Source organism: Saccopteryx leptura, chromosome 8 (genome assembly GCF_036850995.1).
Source record: "Saccopteryx leptura isolate mSacLep1 chromosome 8, mSacLep1_pri_phased_curated, whole genome shotgun sequence".
Lineage (NCBI taxonomy): Eukaryota > Metazoa > Chordata > Mammalia > Chiroptera > Emballonuridae > Saccopteryx > Saccopteryx leptura.
The window spans coordinates 53,501,370-53,522,989 of NC_089510.1; the positions used below are offsets into that span (position 1 = coordinate 53,501,370).

Below are 21,620 nucleotides of genomic sequence, written 5' to 3' on the forward strand. Positions count from 1 at the left end.
GGGAAAGAACCCAGGAACTTTTCTTTCATCACCAGCTTTGTTCTCAGAACGTGGAATTCTGTCCCCAGCTGTCCGTTCTGAATAATGGGAATAAATGGGAAAGGGTGAGGGTGTTTTCTGTGAATCTACTGAGCATATCAAGAACCTCAGTGATGTCTGCACAGCGTGCATGGTCCTCTTCTGGATTTGTGTGGTCGGAGTGAATTTCCTGATTTGCTTGTTTAATTCCTGGCCCATATGGGGCTCAGGCTGACAAGCTACAGGTGGAGTTGTTCTCAGGGACAATGCTCAGGTCCAGTTTGTTTTAAAGTCCAGTCGGGTATATGTAGGGCTCTGAATAAAGGTGAGATGCTTTCCCACGAGTGGTATTGACAACACTGATAACCACGGACGGCTGCCGCCTATTTCTGAGACTGGAGAGGCCCAGGTCCCAGTTCACAGACCACAGACTAGAGACAAGAAGGCAGGTGGGGGCTGGGGACGCAGTGACAGCCAGTAATTTTCTATAAACTCACATCAAAGAAATTCCTGGGGAGCACATTCCGTTAGAGTTTTTTTTGGCTTTATTGATGTTTGCCTTTTTTTCCTTCATTTCTGAGGGCAAAAAGTACTTTCCTGTTCTCCTTGGCTATTTATTTCCAAATCTTCATTTCATTTTCTTAATCATCTAAATACATACACATATAATAAAAATATATAAACATAAATATATAAATATATGTGTAACAAAAATAAAGTATACATACTATAATCTGCTTTTTGAAACCTAAAACACATTCTTTGTTTAGTATCATTCAATTAAAAACATCTTTCAATATCATTCTATTTCTATAAATTATTTTTAATGGCTCAGTAGTATTTTGCTTTATTGATGCATCCTGATAATGACAACAGTATTCCTGGCTAACATTTATTGAATGATTTTTTGCTAAACAGATACTGTAGGAATAGATCAAGCATTGTACTAGGTTAAAATACCAAGACGCTGCTACTATAATTATGACCAAGAAAATGAAGGCTTAAGGAATTTAAGCAATTTTCAAAAGGTCACACATTCTTGAGTAGTAGAGCCAGGATTTAATTTAGGCTGTTTGATTGCAGATCCTACACACCGAACAGTTATACCCCAGTACCATGTTTTATTTAACTGCTTTCTTATTGTTGGACAGTTAGGGTTTTTTGAATTAAAAATAATATAAACTGGTGTTTAATCCTTACCTGCTTCTACATCCTTGACTAAATGTGGCTTCTGTCATTCTATCTTAGAAGAACATGGTATTCTGCAGAGTCATGACATGTTAAGCTTTTTATTTACATTCTGTGTGATAATTTTTTTACTGAGTTTCCTGAATATCCGCGATGTCTGGTAACAGTGCCCACATTCTCCAGGTGCTTCGGTCACGACCAGGCCTCTTGCTCACCAAGCCCTTGCCTCGGGCCTCTGGGGTCAGGCCCGGGTTGCCTACCAAGCCCTTGCCTCGGGCCTCTGGGGTCAGGCCCGGGTTGCCTACCAAGCCCTTGCCTCGGGCCTCTGGGGTCAGGCCCGGGTTGCCTACCAAGCCCTTGCCTCGGGCCTCTGGGGTCAGGCCCGGGTTGCCTACCAAGCCCTTGCCTCGGGCCTCTGGGGTCAGGCCCGGGTTGCTGGTTGTAAACAGACACCCAGAGTGCGGTCTTCCCCTGTTCCCTCATCTGCTCCTAACCTGTTTCACTTGCTCTTGTCCCCTGGATTCCAGATTCTGCCAAACCATACCTTGACTTTGTCCATGTCCCTGGCCTTCCCAGCGATGGCCCTCCTCCAGCTATGGGTGACACTTTTCCTGGATGTTCCCTCCCTGGCTCACCCTCCTGCCTCAGCCTCTCTCACAGCCTGGAGACAACATGTGGAGACAGTCCATTCTATTTTTTTTTTTTTAATAAATTTTTATTAATGGTAATGGGATGACATTAATAAATCAGGGTACATATATTCAAAGAAAACATGTCTAGGTTACCTTGTCATTAAATTATGTTGCATACCCCTCGCCCAAAGTCAGATTGTCCTTCGCCACCCTCTATCTAGTTCTCTGTGCCCCTCCCCCTCCCCCTAACTCTCCCCCTGTCCTCCCTCCCCCCACCCCTGGTAACCACCACACACTTGTCCATGTCTCTTAGAGACAGTCCATTCTAAATGCCATTCCCGACCCCCAGCTTGCTCCAGCTGTCCAGCAGGTACCAGACATGACAGGGCTTACCCTCTGCTCTGACACCAGGCCCCTGAAGTGCTGTGAACAGGAAGGAACTTACCAGGAGTCTAATATATTTGTTCTTGTTATGCAGTTTATCTAGGGATGTTCCTTCCATCTGCTAGCTAATTGTCCTTATGACATCTTCAGAGATGCTGCCCTGCACGTTCACCCCCCCTTTAGCTGTCTCCCTATGTCCTGCTGGAGTGCCCCCTGAACCTCTCTTCCGGTTCCCACTCCCTGAGTCAGGTGACAGCTCCATGAACTCTCCAGAGAAACAGCACAGTTATCCAAAGCCAGAGAAACAGATGCATACCCACCAGATAGTCTCTTTGTAGCTAGCTTTCTGACTGGAATGAAAGGCTGTGTGCAGCACGGATTAATGAGGTGGGTAGGTTTTGGATGATGAAGGGAGCTTTCTTTTGTTTACTCCTAAAGGTAACCTAACCTTGGGAAGTCTCTAGAGTGTGCTGCTAACAAGAGCAAGCGTGGACCCTGCCCCAGCCTGGCTTGACTCTGCACTCCTTAACTCTTTGTGTGACCACAGCCAATTCCTTCACTTCTTTAAGCCTGAGTTCCTCATCTGAAATGGGACAATTTGAACTTCACAAATTTATTATGAAGATTAGATTTCCACAATATGTATGTCAAGTGCTTTGGCTTCCCACAGCTTGTCACACAGTAAGGGCTCACTGTTTCATTAGAGGCTTCTGAGATGGGAGGGATCAAAGAGACATTTTGTGTTCACATTGTTCCAAACCCTTCCCCAGAGGGAGGACAGGCTGAGAGTGGCCTGGCTGAGCTACTGGGAGCTTCTCCAAGGGAAGGCAACAGCCCTAAAACACAAGTGGTGCGTGACCTTCTCTGGGCCAGGAGTTCTTATTCTGGACCCATGAGTGGGCTTTTTTGGAGGTCTGTGCATTTCTTATAATTGTGGGAAATTTTGTGGTTGTTTGTATATGTGTAATTGATGGATGGAAGCCTGTGGCTTTCAAAGGGGTTATTGACTCCGGAGAGGCTGGAAACAGCTGCTTCTGAGGCTCCGTTGGCTTCTGCATCCTCTTCCTCCATCCATGGTGGCTGTAGGCTGCAGGGGGCAGGGCCTGGATGGATTGTGAGGCCTCAGGCAGAGTCAGGAAGTTCATGGGAGTAATGCAGCGGTTCTCAACCTGTGGGTCGCGACCCTGGCGGGGGTCGAACGACCAAAACACAGGGGTCACCTGAAGCCATCGGAAATACATATTTTATTTAAAAATGTATTGTATAATAAATATGTATTTTCCGATGGCTTTAGGGGACCCCTGTGTTTTGGTTGTTCGACCCTGCCGGGGTCGCGACCCACAGGTTGAGAACCGCTGGAGTAATGGATCAGTGCTAGGAGTGAATCAGGGACAAGAATGGGGCAGGTGCTGAGGCTCAAGGCAAGGCAGCGGGGCAGACTTAGGCAGCTAAGGAAAGGCCTGAAAGGCTAGACGCAGAGGCACTTTGAAGCCAAGTGAGGAATGCCTGTGTGGCTGACGCTGACCCCTGCACGGGGCCTGGTGGAGCATTAGCACTGCAGTGCGTGCGGGCAGTCACCCCTTGCTGCTCCTAGGCCGGCCTTCTTCCCTTTTCCCTTCTCTGCTTTCCTTGCACCAAGAGTTCTGTCTGCCAGGAGTTCAGAGCCCGTTTTCCTCTCCTCACACCCCCATCCACCACAGAAATACAGGAAGTTCACCCCCAGTGCCATAGACCTCAAGCTCCCTGGGCTCTTCTTGCATTTGAAGAAATGTCTGGATTTGTGCTGAATGGCCCTGACTCAACCCTCCCTGGGACCTGTGGAGTCCTCACTGGGCATCCAGAGGAGTGGCCAGCTGTTTTCTTTCCCACTCTAGAGAGGGTAAAAAGAAACGTATAGACACTATAATGACTGATGTTGTGCATTCTTTCATTTGAACATTTTTTAATTAAGAACTAACTATGAGCAGGCACCGTGCTAGATGCTGGGAAATACTGAGTTAGATAGAATTCTTTTTCTTAAGGAGGGAAGGGCCCCACGTGGAAGTCAGAACAGTGGCAGAGCAAGCACCATGCAGTGATACGAGCGCTCTACCGAGGAGGACGTAGCCGGCCGGGGCAGGATGCGTCCGTGCAGCAGGGGGAGCTGGGGACGTGCGGAGAACTTCGAGTCTGTCCCTGCTGTGTGAGGGGTAGAGCAAGGGAGACGGAAGGGGTGACCCTGGAAGGCAGCTTTTCTTCTTGCATTTGGTTTTTTAGAGCCTCTTCTGGGTGGGCTTTGGGACAGCATCCTACCAAGAGGCCTGCTCTGCTGGCAACAGGTTCCTGAGGCTTTTCAACCTTTTGTGGCATTTGCCTATCTTCCCCTTCATTAATCCAAATTTCAAAATGGGAAAGGATCCTAAGCAGGAAGGGGAGGGGGGGCAGCAGCAGCCATGGCCAGGCCTGCGGCCCAGCGACAGTGACCAGTGTAATGAAAGAGCACTGGCCTGAGACGAGAAACCTGGCTTTAGAGCCTGACTGATTCTACCATTCATAAGCCATGGGACACGTGGCAAGGAATACGACCTCTGAGCCTCTCCTCCTTTATCTGTGAAAGTGGAGTAGATGATCCCTGCCTTAGAGAACTGTAGTGAGGAAGGCATGAGAGGATACCTATAAAAAATGACTCAGCATATTAAACGGGAAGGGCCAGTTTGAGAGCATGAGAGACTCTTCTGAGTCTGGGGTATATTTTTCCACAGCCTTTCACATTTTGAGAGAGCAGGCAATGAAGAGGCACCCCACACCATCCGTCTTAGGGGGTATGAAAGCCCTTTTGTGACCTGCGTGTATGACTCAGATAATGCAGGTTGGTGTGCTCAACATCCACTCCAAAGACCCTCTCTGTTCTTCCTTTATTATAAAGAGCGGAGAGAGAAATACTTAAACTTCCACCTTCCCTTGCCACTAGAGAGGACCACGGGAGACAATTCTGACTATTGATATATAGGCACAAGTCAAAGGGAAGACCTCTTTTTGAGTCGAGATAATGCCCTCTGAAAAGGAAGCTCTTTGGTCTTCACCCTGCTTCCTTCCTGGAATGGGGACATGATGCAGGGATGTGTTGCATTCATGACCAAGAGACAAAAGCCATGTGCACAGATGGGGGATCGAGATGCTAGTCACCATGGGAGCAGCCCTGAACTACCATCTCCCGACTTCTGGCTGCTGGAGACGAATGAGCACCTTACTTGTTTAGCCGTTATAGTTGGGCTTTTTGCTGCTCTCAGCCAAACACAGTCCTGGCCAATGCAGGCTTGTGAGGTCTGGGAAGTTGCAGCTGAATGTGGGCTTGGAGGGGGGCAGAGGCACTGCGTGGTGCGGGCCATCCTTCGTGGTGTGAAGAACAATGGCTTCCTTCACTCTGGCTGGCCGAGCTCCTGGTCACTCCAGCATCTTGGCGTTTCCCGCGGCAGACTGGAGCCTTGTGTGTGTTTTCTTTTATCACCGGTATTGCTAGTCTTCAGAACTTTCCTTTTCCCGGAGAAGACTCTTGGGGGAAAACAGAGCTTTAAAATGCCATCTTTACCCGAAAGCATTGACAGAGTGCTGGTGCACAGACAGAGGCTCTGTTGGGGTCTGCACAGGTTGAGGAATGTGACTGCTATTGTTCAAAGCCCCTGGTGGGAGGGAGGCATGTAGAGCTGCCCCTGGGAGCCGCAAATCTGATGGGACAGCAAACATAAACAAGTGATAGAACTGGGCATGTTTACTTTTTGAGACTGTTTAATATTTAAGGACATGTAAATTAATTTGGTATGAATTAAATCCACAAAATGCGGCCAAGGGCGTTGCTCCGATGATGTGGCTCCCACCGTGGAAAGAAGTAGCTATTACCAGGGCTGTATCCTCGCCTCTAGTTAGTCTTGGACCTTGGAGCTCTGGCCAGGAGCTGCTGCAGTGAGGAACACACAATTAGCAGGTGAGGGCCGCCAACATCTTTTGTGACATCATATCACTCCCACCCCCTCCCATCTCCACCCTGCCTTCACTAGCCAGTGAAAACACAGGAAACTCAGAGCTTGGCTCAAGCTAGAAGTATGAAATCCCATGTGTTTGACATACTTCATTTACATGGAAGTGATTGAGAAGATTTAAATGAGGAAAACATCAGCGTGAAGATCTAGAATTTTCCTCTCTGTGGAGAAGGGGTAGCCACTCCACCCTACTCCTTTAATGGGAGTTTGGGAAACCTAATTTTCTGTTAACTGCCCCGGCCCCCTCCTCCCTTATCTTTCTTTCCAGCTCCGTTTCCACAGACCCCTCTACCCTTCCACAAGCCCGCCTCCTCTGCTGGTGACATTTGTGTGTCCCTCCTGTGACAATCTGTTGAAACACATACCTCTGGGGTCCTCCCCCATCATTTTGCATCATTACCTTTCCTTCAAGACACACTTCCTTTTAGATGTCATTCCCCGAATTCCTGAGAATCTCCCCGAGTCCCTGGCTCCTCAGTGCCTCTGCCATCTCGCTGTGCATCCTGCTGGCCACGCTCAGTTCCAGCGCCTCGTGCCAGCTGGCCGGCTGGGCTGGGGGCATCCTCCACCCTCAGCCCTGCTTGTTTCTTTTGCTCCCTGATGTGTTGTGGTGGCAGCTCGACTTCCAGTAATGCTGGATAAGCTGCCCCCAGGAACCTGCTGGCATTACTCTGGGGTAGTTTTCTACCCTTCCTCTTCCTCAGTACAGAGCTCTGGGGCTGGAGACATCATTTTGTTTCCCAGAAACCTGGTGTCATCTGTCCTCAAACCTCCAATTAGCTGAAGGTCAGTGCAGCAGTTGGTGGGTGCCAGCTACCTCCCTGACCAGGGATGGAAGGCTCCTGGGGACAGTGGCAGGCTGGCTCATTATCTCTGAGCGGTGTCAGCCTTCACATTCACTCACTGTTCTGGGTTCTTCATTAGAGCTTCTGGCTAAACAGGTTCTATTTGTGCCCATTTAGCAGGGCTAGATATTAAGACCAAGGGAAGGAAGCAAGAGGCTTGTTCAAGGTCATGTAGCGAGTTGAGGGCAGAGCTGAGTGAAAGCTGCTATCTTACTTTTCTACCAAAGGTGCAGTGATTAACGTAGTTTGTCACCCGCAGAGGACATGAGGCTGTGAGCCTGCTGTCCAGGTGCTGAGGGGTAAGAGAGGTGGGGGCGCTAGGCAGGTGCTTCTGTAGTGCCTTATGCTTTGGCTTGGAATAATGTCCCCAAAGCTGAGTGAGGAAGAGAAAATAATAATAGGGTGATAACTAACAATGATTCTTCTGTGTCAAGAGCTGTCATAGGTGCTTTCTGCTCAATAATGTCAGTCGCTAGGCATGAGTTCTCCCATTTTATAGATGAGTATTCTGACTCTGAGATGTTAAGTCACTTGTCCTCCAGACAGAGCCTGCAGGACACTTACTGGCAGTTAGTCTCCCCCCGCCCTTACACGCAGAGTCCTGTGGGATCTGATTCCTCTCAATAAAACAGAATTCCCCTCAGACCCTCTGTCCTGAGTGCTTTTCCCTGCCCGGGCTGTGCTCGGGTCTGCTGGTCAACCTTACCGAGGTTTCTTCTTAGGACTCTTTAATAGTCATAATCACTGTTTTGCTGTTAGGCTTTTATGAGTGGTTTCAGTTCTGGCACACACACAATCTCTTAGACGCACTGAATCTAAATCTAAATATAGGCACCGGAGTCTGCGTTTTAAAATTTTTTTTCTCAGCCAAACCTGATGATTCTCCAGGTTTGTGAACAACTGCTCAAGGCCACAAATAAAAACACCAATTTCTTTATTTTTCACATGAGGATTATTTTCCAAAAGTGGAATGTTTACTTAAAAAGAAAAAAGTGAATGAGGCTGACTGCCCCTGACCACTCCATAAGTTTCTACTCCTCTCCCCAAATATCAAATCACTGCATGCTCATTTAATTAAGGTGCACTTTGATTCCAGAAGGTAAATCATGTGCAGTTGATCAAACGAAGTATCCTAGTCACTTATCTTTGACTTCGGAATGCATCATGTGATCTCATCTTCTGCTTTGGATTATTGGCGCCACTGCATTCATGTGCTAACTGCACATTCTTTCTTTCTTTCTTTTTTTTTTTTTTAAATAATCCCTGTTTCAGAATTTACCTCAAGGGGATTGTAATGTCTCCTTTATCCCTTAGTTTAAAATTCGTTCTTTAAGCTCTTACTTTTCCAGCCATCGGCGGGCTCCGCGGCAGCGGCAGCATCAGCATGGCCGGGCTCTACGGGGGTGTAGAGGGGGGAGGAACACAGTCCAAGGTCCTTTCTCTCAGAGGATGGACAGATCCTGGCAGAAGCAGATGGACTCAGCACAAACCACTGGCTGATCGGGACAGACAAGTGTGTGGAGAAGATCAACGAGATGGTGAACAGGGCCAAATGGGAAGCAGGGGTCGATCCTTTGGTGCCTCTCTGAAGCTTGGGCCTCTCCCTAAGTGGTGGGGGCAGGAGGACGCGGTGAGGACCCTGATGGAGGAGCTGAGGGACCGATTTCCCCACCTGAGTGAAAGCTACTTTATCACCACCGATGCCACTGGCTCCATCGCCACAGCTATACCAGATGCCTACTGGATTGCACACCAAGCAGTGAAAATAGTGTTTGACTCCATTGACAACCTAGAGGCAGCGCCACATGACATTGGCATTGGTCAAACAGGCCATGTTCAATTATTTCCAGGTGCCAGACCGGCTCGGAATCCTTGTACACTTGTACAGGGACTGTGATAAGTGCAGGTTTGCTGGGTTTTGCCGGAAGATTGCAGAAGGGGCTCAGCAGGGAGACCCCCTTTCCCGCTGTATCTTCAGGAAGGCTGGGGAGATGCTGGGCAGACACGCTGTGGCCGTGTTGCCCGAGATTGGCCTGGTCCTGTTCAAAGGGCAGCTTGGCCTCCCCATCCTGTGTGTGGGCTCTGTGTGGAAGAGCTGGGAACTGCTACAGGAGGGTTTCCTTCTGGCGCTGACCCGGGACAGAGAGACCCAGGCTCAGAACTCCTTCTCCAGCTTCACCCTGATGAAGCTGAGGCACTCCTCTGCCCTGGGCGGGGCCAGCCTAGGGGCCGGGCACATCGGGCACCCCCTCCCCATGGACTACAGTGTCGATGCCGTGGCCTTCTCCTCTTACACCTTCTCCTAGGGGCCGGCCCTGGCCCTACCTCCTCCATGCCCCGTGGACATTGGGGGCTGGGAGGGAGGGGTCTTTCTTCCTTTTACTTTTTTAAAAAAGAAAAAGAGAAAATAAATGCACTTTACCGACTCCCCCCCCCCTCCCAAAGATCTTACTTTTCATAGCAGGTCTCCACAATGTCACTGCCTAAAACTAGTGTTGTCCTTCCTGATTGTCTCCTACCAACCAGCTTGTTAGGAGAACTCTTTATGGAAGTCAGAAGCTTGAGCTAAGTGGAGACAGAGCTTTTTCTCATTCTTTTGTTTCTTTGTAACATTTGCCTTCCTTTGACAACTTTATTTGCAATGTCTGCATCCTGGCAATCTTTTCTTCTGCTTCTTTTTGCCTGAAATTACAGCAAAAACAGTGTTCTCTTCCCACTTGGGTCCCCATAGAAAGGTGTAGCTAGTGATGTGCAGGTAAATGTTTCCAAGGAGCATTAAAAGGTCTGTTGTAGCTTTTGTGACATTTGCTGATTTCCATTGTGTAAACACTCCTATCTGCACAGATCTCAAGCTACCAACCTGTTCAACAACCAGCTGGCAAAATTCTTGAAAATTACAGTTTTCTCTTGGGAGCCAGAACAAACAGGCTGTAGCACACCACTGGTTGTAGTAGTTAGTTGTTTAAGGGAGGGTTCCAATCAGTTATGGTGATTGACACGAATAAAAATCATTCTCACAGTCCTATTTTCCAGTTGTCTGGCTTTTGGCAAATCATTTCACCTCTCTGAGCCTCAGTTTCCACATCTGTTAAATGCAGATACTGTCTGTCTGAAGAAAGACTGTAGGAGGATTTAATGAGGTCATTACTGGGCCTGGCATATGTTAGGTGTAGAGCAAACGATCATTCCCCGTCCGACCTGAGAACAGTGGGAAGTTTTGAACCTTGGGCCCCTTGTCAGCGGGAAGAAGCACCTGCTGATGGCGGAGATACAGCTGGAGTTAGGCTGGGTCAGGGACGAGGCCGGGGGTTTAGCTCCGGGAATAGGAACAATACTACTACCTGTGCTCCTGTTGCTCTCTCAGATTTCCCCGGTCCTTTCACCTGTGTTTGTCAGAGGCATGCAAGTGGGGGAACTCTTTCCGAGGGAAGAGTGGAGAGCCCAGCTCCCCTCTGGTGGTGGGACCTGGGTCCTTTCTGTCCCCTGTGCTTATATAGTTCTTATTCTCTGAGGTTCTCTCGAAGGTTTTGTACCCAGGTCACTTACATGTTCCTCATTGCTTTTAAGAAGCCATGTCTACCCTCTACAGAATACATGAACACTAGGTGTAAGATTCTGGAATGGAGATGGAAAGTAATTTCTTCAGTCTCTACAGTCTGTCACACTGATACTTCACCCAAATTATGTCAACAATGTCAGCATGGATGCTTATGGGTCATCACAGGTTCACTGCTGTAATCACTTCAAGGGCCAAGGGTAACACAGAGAAGCTTATTGCTGATGTTACAGGTGACAACCAAGGACCCGAGCTCCTTCCTTTCAGTGACTCTGCTGTCCCTGAGGCTCTGGGAGTCCTCTCCTGGAGGCTCTGCACCCAGTCTTTCGGGGGGGGGGGAGGGAGTAGGGAGGGCACACGTGGGATGGGTTTGTGGGCCCACCCTGGAAGTGGCACGTCACACTTCTGTCTACATTCCATTGGCTGGAGCTCAGTCACGTGGCTGCCCCTCAGTGCACGGAGGCTGGGAAGTGTGAGCGTTGGAGTGTTCAGAGGAGAGGGGATGGCTCGGCGAGCATCTGGCCAGTCCCTGGCCTGTTCTTACAGACTTGGGAGAGACAGTCGCCGCCATGGATACAGGTCAGTCCAGGTGATCACAGACTTCTTGGGTCTAGCCCCAGGGTTTTCTGGGTAGGGTGGCACATGGAAGAATATAATCCCATCCCCATAGTCAGACAGAGACTTCCTCCAAGTTGCATTTACAGTTTTTGAGTTTACTGTGTTACACGAGTTCTCCAAACTTTCCAGGAGTGTTTTGCCGACTGTACCAGCTAGTTTCAAGTTCATACTTGAAGTTTGTAATAATATTTGCTGTTTTACTTATAATTACCATGTCATCAATAGTCAGTAGGATGGGAGTCTCATGGGACATTCTATTTTAACTTAGCTGCTTGTTTTCTAAAATGCTTCAGACAACATTTTATGGGATGTTTTAGTCACTTGTCTATGTGAAGAAAACTGACTTCCCACCTCAAAACAACATTGACATGGGCACTTTTGAAGGGTTTGGCAGAACGTCTGGCTGAGAGCACAGGGGCTGCTCAGCTGACCTAGAAGAGGCGGACAGTCAGCCGTGAAGTACACGGGGCCCAGCGGGGCATCGCAAGGGCCAGTCTCCTTCAGGCCAGCTTCACTGGTGCCGGTGGGGGAGGGAGACAGGCAGTCCTGGTGAGGGGTGTGTCGGAGTCTGCAAGTGGGGGAGACACTGGCTCAGGCAAGTCAGTGGTTCGACACCTGGGTGCCAGCAGTCCACTCCTGACGGGCCTCCCAGGCAGTGACTTAGGGGCACAAGGTAAGACATACTTCCCTCTAGTCCCTGTCAGGAGAGGAGCAAGGCGAGGGATGAGAACTACCCTGGACCGTCAGCTGGGGTTTCAGATCACAGGGCTGGCTGCAGGGCACAAACTGCAGCACTCAGCAGGCACAAGCCCAGCGGCCTGGCTGTCCTGGGACTCCACAGAAACTTGGGCTGGCTGCTCGTCCCAGACACGTCAGATATAGTGTCTGGGCCGCACCAAACACAGCCAGCGCCCCACCTGAAGGCACTGGAAGCTCTGATGTGCCTCGACCAGGTGACTCGGGAACTTGATGAGACAGATCATGTGATGGGGGGTTTGTGCACAGGCTTTAGAATGGGGTAGATCTGAGTTCTAAATCCCGACTTCATCATTTCCTACCTCTGTGGCTTTGGGTAAATTGTTTGATTTCTCTAATCTTTAGCATTTCACCCATAAAATGTGGAAAATAGTATGTACCTCATAGGGTTACTTGTGAGAATGAAACAACATAAAATACAGAAGGCACTTAGGGAGGCTGCACCTACGTAGGAACCTTTAGTCAGTGGGAGCCAACATCTACTGCACGGTCCACAAAAGCAGGAAGAACGGCACCAGCCAGGCAGGCTTGCAAGGGCAGAAGCTGGAATTTGGGCTCTTGTGGTGCCTGATTGACAAAGCCCGTGTTCTGTGAGGGAGGCTGTCACCAGGGGCTCAGTGGTGTCTCAGTTATGCTTGCTTGATTTCACCAGCTGGGCTTTCCACCCCGGGGTTGCACTGTGGGGCTGGACACATGCCGCTCCCCCACCTCCTCAACCCCTAGATAGTTGTCTTTAAAATGGAAAGTAGGACTATACAGTCAGCCCACTTCCTGGCTACTCGGCCTCTGTGGCACTTTTACTTCCCAGCTTGAGGGCCCACCCTTTCTCCTGGAAGCCTGCAGTGTGACTATCACACATTGTCTTCTAGCACGAATGTAACTAGGAGCACACAAAGATCCCCCAAAGGGTAGGAAGGGGCTTTCCCTGAACCGGCACTCAGTCCCTAATGGTTGGAAGGTAGAACATAAATTGCTTTGACCTTGATTGAGCTTCCAGTGACTGTGAAGTCTCGAGGGCTGCCTCTGCCTTGGAAAGGGGTTGGCCTTCACTTTATGACAAGCAGGCTGAATTATGAGAGGAAAAGGACTTCTTCAAGAAGCTTGATCTTTTTAAAGGCCTTACAAAAAAATCTAAAGGAAGGGCAGGTAACAGGATTAAAACCGGCAGGAGGCCAGCTTGTGAACAGTAACAGTAGAGGGGTGCTGGGCTTTCTGCTTGGGGGCCAGCCAGTCTATTGTTGAGGGAGATGGAGAAGCTAAGGAGACAGGCCTGTCATTCGGCTCCCACTGTCTTCCGCCAGGAGAATGTACTTCACTTCATAAAATGCAAGATTGATTATTTATGTAAGAACTGACAGCCAAGAAGCTGAGATAATAGTAAAAGAACCCAGCCACTTCAGCGGTCATAGGCATAAGTGCCATGGATTGTCCCTCTACTGTGTGCCAAAGGGACTTTATGTGTGCCTGTGTGTGAGGCTGGTGTTGTTGGCCTCATTTTATATGTGACACCACAAGGCCCAGAGAAATGAAGCACACTGGGTTTCGAGAGGTAGGAGGATTAGAACTGTTCTGTCTGCTTGGAGAGTGGCTCTGTGTCTCAGCCTTAAGGAACTGTATCCTGGGATGCTGGAGGACCGTACCTCTGTGATCACAGGGAAATCATTAAGAAATCATCGAGCCCTGGCTGGTTGGCTCAGCGGTAGAGCGTCGGCCTGGCATGCAGAAGTCCCGGGTTCGATTCCCGGCCAGGGCACACAGGAGAAGCGCCCATCTGCTTCTCCACCCCGCCCCCTCTCCTTCCTCTCTGTCTCTCTCTTCCCCTCCTGCAGCCGAGGCTCCATTGGAGCAAAGATGGCCCGGGCGCTGGGGATGGCTCCTTGGCCTCTGCCCCAGGCGCTAGAGTGGCTCTGGTCGCGGCAGAGCGACAACCCGGAGGGGCAGAGCATCGCCCCCTGGTGGGCGTGCCGGGTGGATCCCGGTCGGGTGCATGCGGGAGTCTGTCTGACTGTCTCTCCCTGTCTCTAGCTTCAGAAAAATACAAAAAAAAAAAAGGAAATCATCGAGTAAAGATTGGGAAATGCCTAGAACTTGAAGAGACAGGAATGGCAGACTCAGGAAACTATAGACTTGTGAGCTTGATCTTATTACCTGGCAAAATTCTAGAATTCTAGCTTTTGCATTAATTGGCTTATAACCTTGGGCAAATGACATACCCCTTTGGGCTTTTGTTTCATTGGAAAATATGTGCTCGTATTACCCTTATCTCTGAGGCTCCTTCTAGTTCAAAGTATTTTATCCTAATAAGCTCCTTTAAAGTATTCTGACAGTTTTAGTGGATCAGTCCTACCTCTATCAGAGAACTCATTTCTCTTTATATCAAATGCTTCAGCCTTTCTTAGGGTTAAGAAGATGGAGTTTGGAGTGATATAGTGGTGGGTGCAAATCTCACCTCTTTTACCTACTAGTTAAATGACATTAAGCAAGTTCTATAAACGCTCCATGCCTCATTTCTCTCCCCTGTCAAATGCTGATCTCTTACACATTTCTGTTTCACAAGCTTACTTTAGAATGAAATGAAACAGTACAATAATACATATAAAACACTAGCCTGTGTCTAGACTATAACAAGCACCCAGTAATGCTAGTTCCCATATTTTATCGACTCTAAGAGGTCCCTTTTCCTCCCACATTTTTCTGTTTCTGAGATCAGGAATGATTTTACAGTTTCTGGTGTGTAGTAGTTTAATTGCAACAGTTTTTCTCCCTTAATGTACATGAACTAATGATTTATTTTACTGTTAATTAAAGATGGTATTTCCCCAGCATGATGCTCACCCCAGAGGTTCTCATCTTTCCTCTGGGCTGCCTGCCCCCTTGTCTAACTCCTCGCTGGCCATTATCTCTTCCACAGCAAAGCAGCATTAGGGAATAGCAGAGTTGGGGAGGAGACAGCCCCAGTCATCACTTTGTCTGGCTTGTTCATTTTACTGGTGTTGAAAATGAAGGCCAGAACTTTGAAAATGTCACGGCGGAACTCAGGTCTTCAGATTTCTAGCCTAGTGTTGTTTCCCACGTCAGGGCAGTTACCAGCCTGGAACAGTACGACAGCTATGACTCAGTTGCTCCGCATGCCTGGACTCCAGTTAGACGGCAAACACTTCCAATTCTACATATGGATTGTGATGGAAGGATTTTAATCCTAGTACCCCAAAGCTGGAATGATGAGATTGTTGACTACTCTTCCCATTGGCACAAACACAAAATCACAAAATTTTAGGGTTTCCACGGGAACTATAACGTCCTCACTTTTGCAGTGATCTGAATTTGCTGGACGTGGTCTCTGGAGGCAGCTTATTTCTTTCCAGCTATTGTGCCTTCGATTTCAGCAGCTGATGGCGTGTGGATGATTGTGTCTTAAATTGTCACTGGTTTCTTCAGTTTGGCTGCTCCCAGGTTTGTACAGCTGAGCCCGGTGATGAATCAATCACACCGTCTAGACACTTCATTAATTCATTCATTTACTCCCATCACCTAGTACTTACTGGACACCTGCTGCCTGCCAGTCACAAGGCAGACACATAATCTCAGTTAATTCTCACAATAGCCTATGAGATTGGTGTTGCGTTTTGCAGATGGGAAAACTGAGGGATAGTGATGCTCAGTAACCTAGTTTTTGAGTTGGACATTGATGAATCCTCCACGTGGACAACTGGCTAGGGCATTCCAAAAGCAGGAGAGAACTTTACTGTTTTAAGAAAAAATGTCTTAACATGGAAATAACAATGTAAATTATTTTACACTACAAGATATGAACAAATACCAAAAACATCCATAGTCTATAGAAAAGAAATAAAATATTCATTGAGTAACTTATTAGCTGCAAACATTAATTGTACCAGTCACTCTTTTTTTTTTTTTTTTTTAATTAGACAGAGAGAGAGATAGATAGGGACAGACAGAGAGGAACAGAGAGAGATGAGAAGCATCAATCATCAGTTTTTTGTTGCGATACCTTAGTTGTTCATTGATTGCTTTCTCATATGTGCCTTGACCATGGGCCTTCAGCAGACCGAGTAACCCCTTGCTTGAGCCAGCGACCTTGGGTCCAAGCTGGTGAACTTTTGCTCAAACCAGATGAACCCGTGCTCAAGCTGGCGACCTCGGAGTCTCGAACCTGGGTCCTCCACATCCCAGTCTGATGTTCTATCCGCTGTACCGCCACCTGGTCAGGTGTACCAGTCATTCTTAATTAAGCCAATAGGTCTCTGAGTGGTTCTCTTCCTTTTCTTGTGTATAGGTTAAACTTCTGGTATTGAAAATATCTAGAGGGCCTGGTCTTTTTTTTTTTTTTTTGTATTTTTCTGAAGCTGGAAACGGGGAGAGACAGTCAGACAGACTCCCGCATGCGCCCGACCGGGATCCACCCGGCACGCCCACCAGGGGCAATGCTCTGCCCACCAGGGGCGATGCTCTGCCCCTCCGGGGCGTCGCTCTGCCCCTCTGGGGCGTCGCTCTGCCGAGACCAGAGCCACTCTAGCGCCTGGGGCAGAGGCCAAGGAGCCATCCCCAGCGCCCGGGCCATCTTTGCTCCAATGGAGCCTTGGTTGCGGGAGGGGAAGAGAGAGACAGAGAGGAGGGGGGGGTGGAGAAGCAGATGGGCGCTTCTCTTATGTGCCCTGGTCGGGAACCGAACCCTGGTCCCCCACACGCCAGGCCGACGCTCTACCGCTGAGCAAACCGGCCAGGGCCGAGGTCCTGGTCTTTTTTGTCCTCTGTAAGCAACTAATTTTTCTCCTTTGTGGTCTCATTTTAATAAATGATACTTCATATTAAAAAAGATGTCTTTATTGGAGGCTTTACCTCCAAAATTTCCTAAAACTCATTTTTTTAAATTAGCAGGGATTTTCTTAAATCAGGCTATCCTTAAAATTCTGAATAGAGCAGAACAAGTCAAACCTGTTTGCTCAGGGGCTTTTTTACGTTCACTCAGTCTTCTCGGCGACTTCTCACCTTGCCACGTGTTAGACTGGGGGCTGCCCGTGGGCAGGTTGGCTTCTCGCTGTAGGAAGGCGGCTTGATTTCTACTGTGACCATCCTGCTTTCTGTTGCCTCGACAGAGGGATTGGACACTGCAAAGTAAAGCACACCTGCAAGTTCTCAAATTGCCTCCCAGAAACATCGAGTCTCCGAGCTCTATGAAGATATTTTTCCATTAGGGCACCTGAGCATTTGGGGCTTCTTGGGCTTCGGCACAGCCGCCTCCCAAAGCGGCAGAGGCTTGAGGGCATCTACATGAGGTTTGACAACTAGTAACTTTTAATCAGATTTCAAAAATTAATAGTCATACTTCCTGAAGGAAAAAAAAGAAAGAAAGAGATGAGGAGACAGCAGTCACTTATTTGCCTCCCAGGCTTACATGCTTAGACCACGGATGCCGTCTCTGGCTCCCTGGATGGCAGGCCTGCGTTTCATGTTCTCTGGGTCCTTGCTGGCTGTATCATGGACTGTTCTTTGGCCCATTCAGTATTGGTAATGGGGGCTCTTGACAGAGACCTGCCCTCAGGGAACTTAACCATTTGTAGCGTATCAACCCATCTAAACTGCTAGCACTGTCAATAGAACTTCCCTGTAGTGACGGAAATGCTCTCTGTCTGTGTCTCCAATATGATGGCTATTAGCTACATCAAGTGTGACTAATGTGACCGAGGAATGGAATTTTTAATTTTATTTAATTAATCAAAATTTAAATAGCCTCATGTATCTGGTGGATACTGTGTTGATATCAAAGCTCTAAGCTGTCATCTACGCACCCTTGCATTTTTTTTTTTATTCAGTGAGAGGAGGGGAGGCAGAGAGACAGACTCACGCATGCGCCCTGACCAAGGTCCACCCAGCAAACCCATTAGGGGGTGATGCTCTGCCCATCTGGATCAATGCTTTGTTGCTCAGCAACTGAACTCTTCTTAGCACCTGAGGCAGAGACCATGGAGCTATCCTCAGCACTTGAGGCCAGCTTGCTCCAATTGAGCCATGGCTGCAGGAGGGGATGAGAGAGAGAAACAGAGAAAGAGAGAAGCAAGAGGGGAAAGGGTGGAGAAGCAGATAGGTGCTTCTCCTGTATGCCCTGATGGGAATTGAACCTGAGACATCCACATTACTGGGCCAACATTCTACCAACCACTTGACTAACCAGTCAGGGCCCCACCCTCGCATTTTAATGTGAATGCCTGTGCAGTGTGAGTACCCTTCAGACCATATGGATGGCGCAGAGAGTGCTTGAGTAAGATTGGGTTTCTAGACCCATGGTGACAAGACCCTGAGTCCCTTGCCCTCAGTGAAGATGAAGGACTAGCAGCTTGGTAAGGACTTTCTAGCTAAGGCGTTTCATTTGGTTCTGGCCCCTGGTGGGTCCTCTCAGGGCACGTTTTGTCCAGTGACCTGCAGAGAAAGAAGGTTGTTGTCTCTGCTCAGCTCACTGGTATGGGCTGTTTGTAAAGTCGCTGGGCACACAAAGATGTTGTTTCTGGGTGAGGGCAATGGGAGAAGAAGGTGAGAGGAAGTAATGCTCTACTTGGGAAGCTGGTGTAAGTGGGGGCAGAGGCCTTAACCTCATCTTTCTGGGTGGCCATCACCTCGTTATGCATTATAGGGTTGCAAGGATGCATTCAGTCCTCAGGAGGGAAGGGTTGGAGAGGAGTTGGGGCTCGAATGGAGCTGGCACTTCATGAAGAACTGAGTGTCTTTCTAGGTTTTGTTCATCTGAGTGTCCTATGGGTGTGCTAAGACTTTACACAAACAGAAATTCAGAAGAGTGCCTTGAGAGCAATGTATAGAACCTCACCCCATGCTGGGAGCACAGTTACCCGACATCTAGCCCCACACCTGCCCTGTGGACCAATGCCTGCCAAGAGTTCGGGGTTATAACCGGCACATTGTTATCCTTGGACCTGGGCACCAGAGCAGTGCAGGTGGGCACAGGATGACCCAAACCTCTTCTGTATTGGTGACCATTCACCATACAGGGGACTGCCTCTCTCCTGAGGTTGCTGGTCATACTGGTGGGGGGGAGGACTTTACCTTGAGCCTAAGCACAGACATGCTTCAAGATAAAAAAGGGCATAAAATCTGTAATTGCTTCCATAAAGAAAATGCTGTATTACAGACATGAAGGGGGGGGGGCAAGCTAATACCTCACTTTTGTATAGGGCTTTGCAGTTTAGAAACTGTTTTACCTTGAATTCATTTAATCCCTACTGGGGTAGTACTGACATAGCCACTTGAGGAAATTGAGGGCAGAGAGGGTGAGGAGTCTCCTCAGAGTTGCTAAGTTAATATGAGTTGAACCCAGGCCATCTAACTCCAAGTGGCATGTTCTTTCTGCCACCTCATTGAACCCACAAGCTCCATGAGCAGCCTAGTCCAGAAGTGCTGACAGAGGACATGTCCCCAGGAGCTGAATGTTCATCATGTGTGGGTGAGGACTCGGACAGACAGACACTCAGCCGGAACACAAGACATCAGGCCTGGTGACTGTGATTAATTCTCACCCCCAGGCTGGGGTAGGTAAGCTGCTGGCTGTTCTCTCCCTGTGGGCCTTGACCTTTTCCTGTGAGCCCACAGGACATGGACCACAGCCTCAGTCCCAGCTTTAAAGGGGCGGCAGTGACATGAGTGGGGAGGTGTCCTGGCTAGGCGGCTGCTTGCCTTCCCTTCTGTGACACTTCTACTGACTATGGAACTTCTGCTGGCTAATTCTGGGCAATAGGAACCTCATGACTCTCCTGTCTGGTCTAGGAAGGCTTCCTGGAGGAAGGGGGATGACAGACACACATGACATCCCAGGTCAGATGTTTTTAAGGGCCCTGCTACTTGTTCTGGGAAAATTCTAGAACATGGGAATAAATTGAAGGAGAGAGAGATGAAGAGCATAGATATTAAAAAATCAAAAAAGCAGCCTGACCAGGCAGTGGCCCAGTGGATAGAGTGTCAGACTGGGATACCTAGGACCTGGGTTCGAAACCCCAAGGTCACCAGCTTGAGCATGGGCTCATCTGGTTTGAGCAAGGCTCATCAGCTTGAGCCCAAGGTTACTAGCTTGAGCAAGGTGTCACTGGCTTGCCTGGAGGCCCCCCCCCCCACCATCAAGGCACATATAAGAAAGCAATCAATGAACAACTAAGATGCCACAACAAAGAATTGATGCTTCTCATCTCTCTCCCTTTCACTTATGTATCCTGACTGGGGGTGAACCTGAGACCTCCATATGCCGGGCTCATGCTCTATCCACTAAGCAAACTGGCCAGGGCCCAATTTTAAAATTTTAATCCAAATGCATTGTAGAAATTTTGAAAACTATATAAGAGTATAAAGACGAAAATGCAATATCCCCATAATCCCACAATTTAGAACTACATACCAAAAGGCAATTTCAGAAGATAAGAAACTTCTTGATTCTCAGTAATTTCATGATTCAATCTAACATATGTATAATACATATATCATTAGTATTCTTTTTTTTTTTTTTTTTTAAATAAATTTTTATTGATGTTAATGGGATGACATTAATAATTCAGGATACATATATTCAAAGAAAACATGTCTAGGTTATTTTGTCATTAAATTATGCTGCATACCCCTCACCCAGAGTCAGATTGTCCTCCGTCATCCTCTGTCTAGTTTTCTCTGTGCCCCTCCCCCTCCCCCTAACTCTCTCCCTCCCTCCCTCCTGCGTCCTCCCTCCCCCCACCCCTGGTAACCACCACTCTCTTGTCCATGTCTCTTAGTCTCGTTTTTATATCATTAGTATTCTAATATTTACTTTACATATTTTGAGCATCTTCCATGAAATTATAAATTACTCAGAAATAAAAATTTCAATGGCTGATTGGTGTTCTGTATATAGCTATCTCGTTTATCTAACTTGTTGCCTCTGTTGGACATTTAGGCTGCTTGCAGTTAGGGACTACAATAAAAACTACTTCTTGAAACCCCTTGTCCTCAAATATTTGTCCTCATTTTCCTTAGTTCCTTAGGGTAGACATCCAGAAGGGGAGTCACTGGGTCACTGGTTCCGGATAATATTATTATTCATGATTGATGTTACCAAATCACTTTCTGGAAAGGTTGTAGCGACTTGACTTCACTAGCAGGCATGTGGGCAGCAGGGCTACACTGAAGTCTCGCCAGCATGGAGGTATAGCCCTTTCAACATCTCGGCGAATTTAATGGATTTTAAACCGTCTTGTTACTTAGTTTGCGTTACTCAGATTACTAATTAGGTAGATTACTCTTCCTTATTGGCCATTTCTCTTTTCTGGGAATGTATACTTATATTTTTTGCCTGTTTTTCAAAGGGTGTAGTATTAATCCATTCTCTGTCAGATTTGTTGTGAATGTTTCCTACTTGTCATTTATAGTCTAAATTTTATTTATACTCTGATGTGTAGTTTACAGTTTTCCACAGACAAAACCATCAGTCTTTTGCTTCTTAGTTTCTTCCATTGCTTTCATTTCTCAAGAGCTCTTTTTTATTTTGGAACCAGTTAAATACTCACCCATATTTTCTCTCCAGACATTTTTTAATATCATTTTTAAGATTGGGTTTTTA

At 47.9% G+C, this 21,620-nt stretch overlaps 1 protein-coding gene and 1 pseudogene across 8 annotated transcripts in view; both read left to right on the forward strand.

Moving 5' to 3' along the window:
- Window positions 1-21,620, forward strand: part of LOC136379840 (kalirin) — a 635,535-nt gene that overhangs the window by 168,975 nt on the left and 444,940 nt on the right. The window lies entirely within an intron of this gene.
- Window positions 8,468-9,494, forward strand: LOC136379734 (N-acetyl-D-glucosamine kinase pseudogene; annotated as a pseudogene).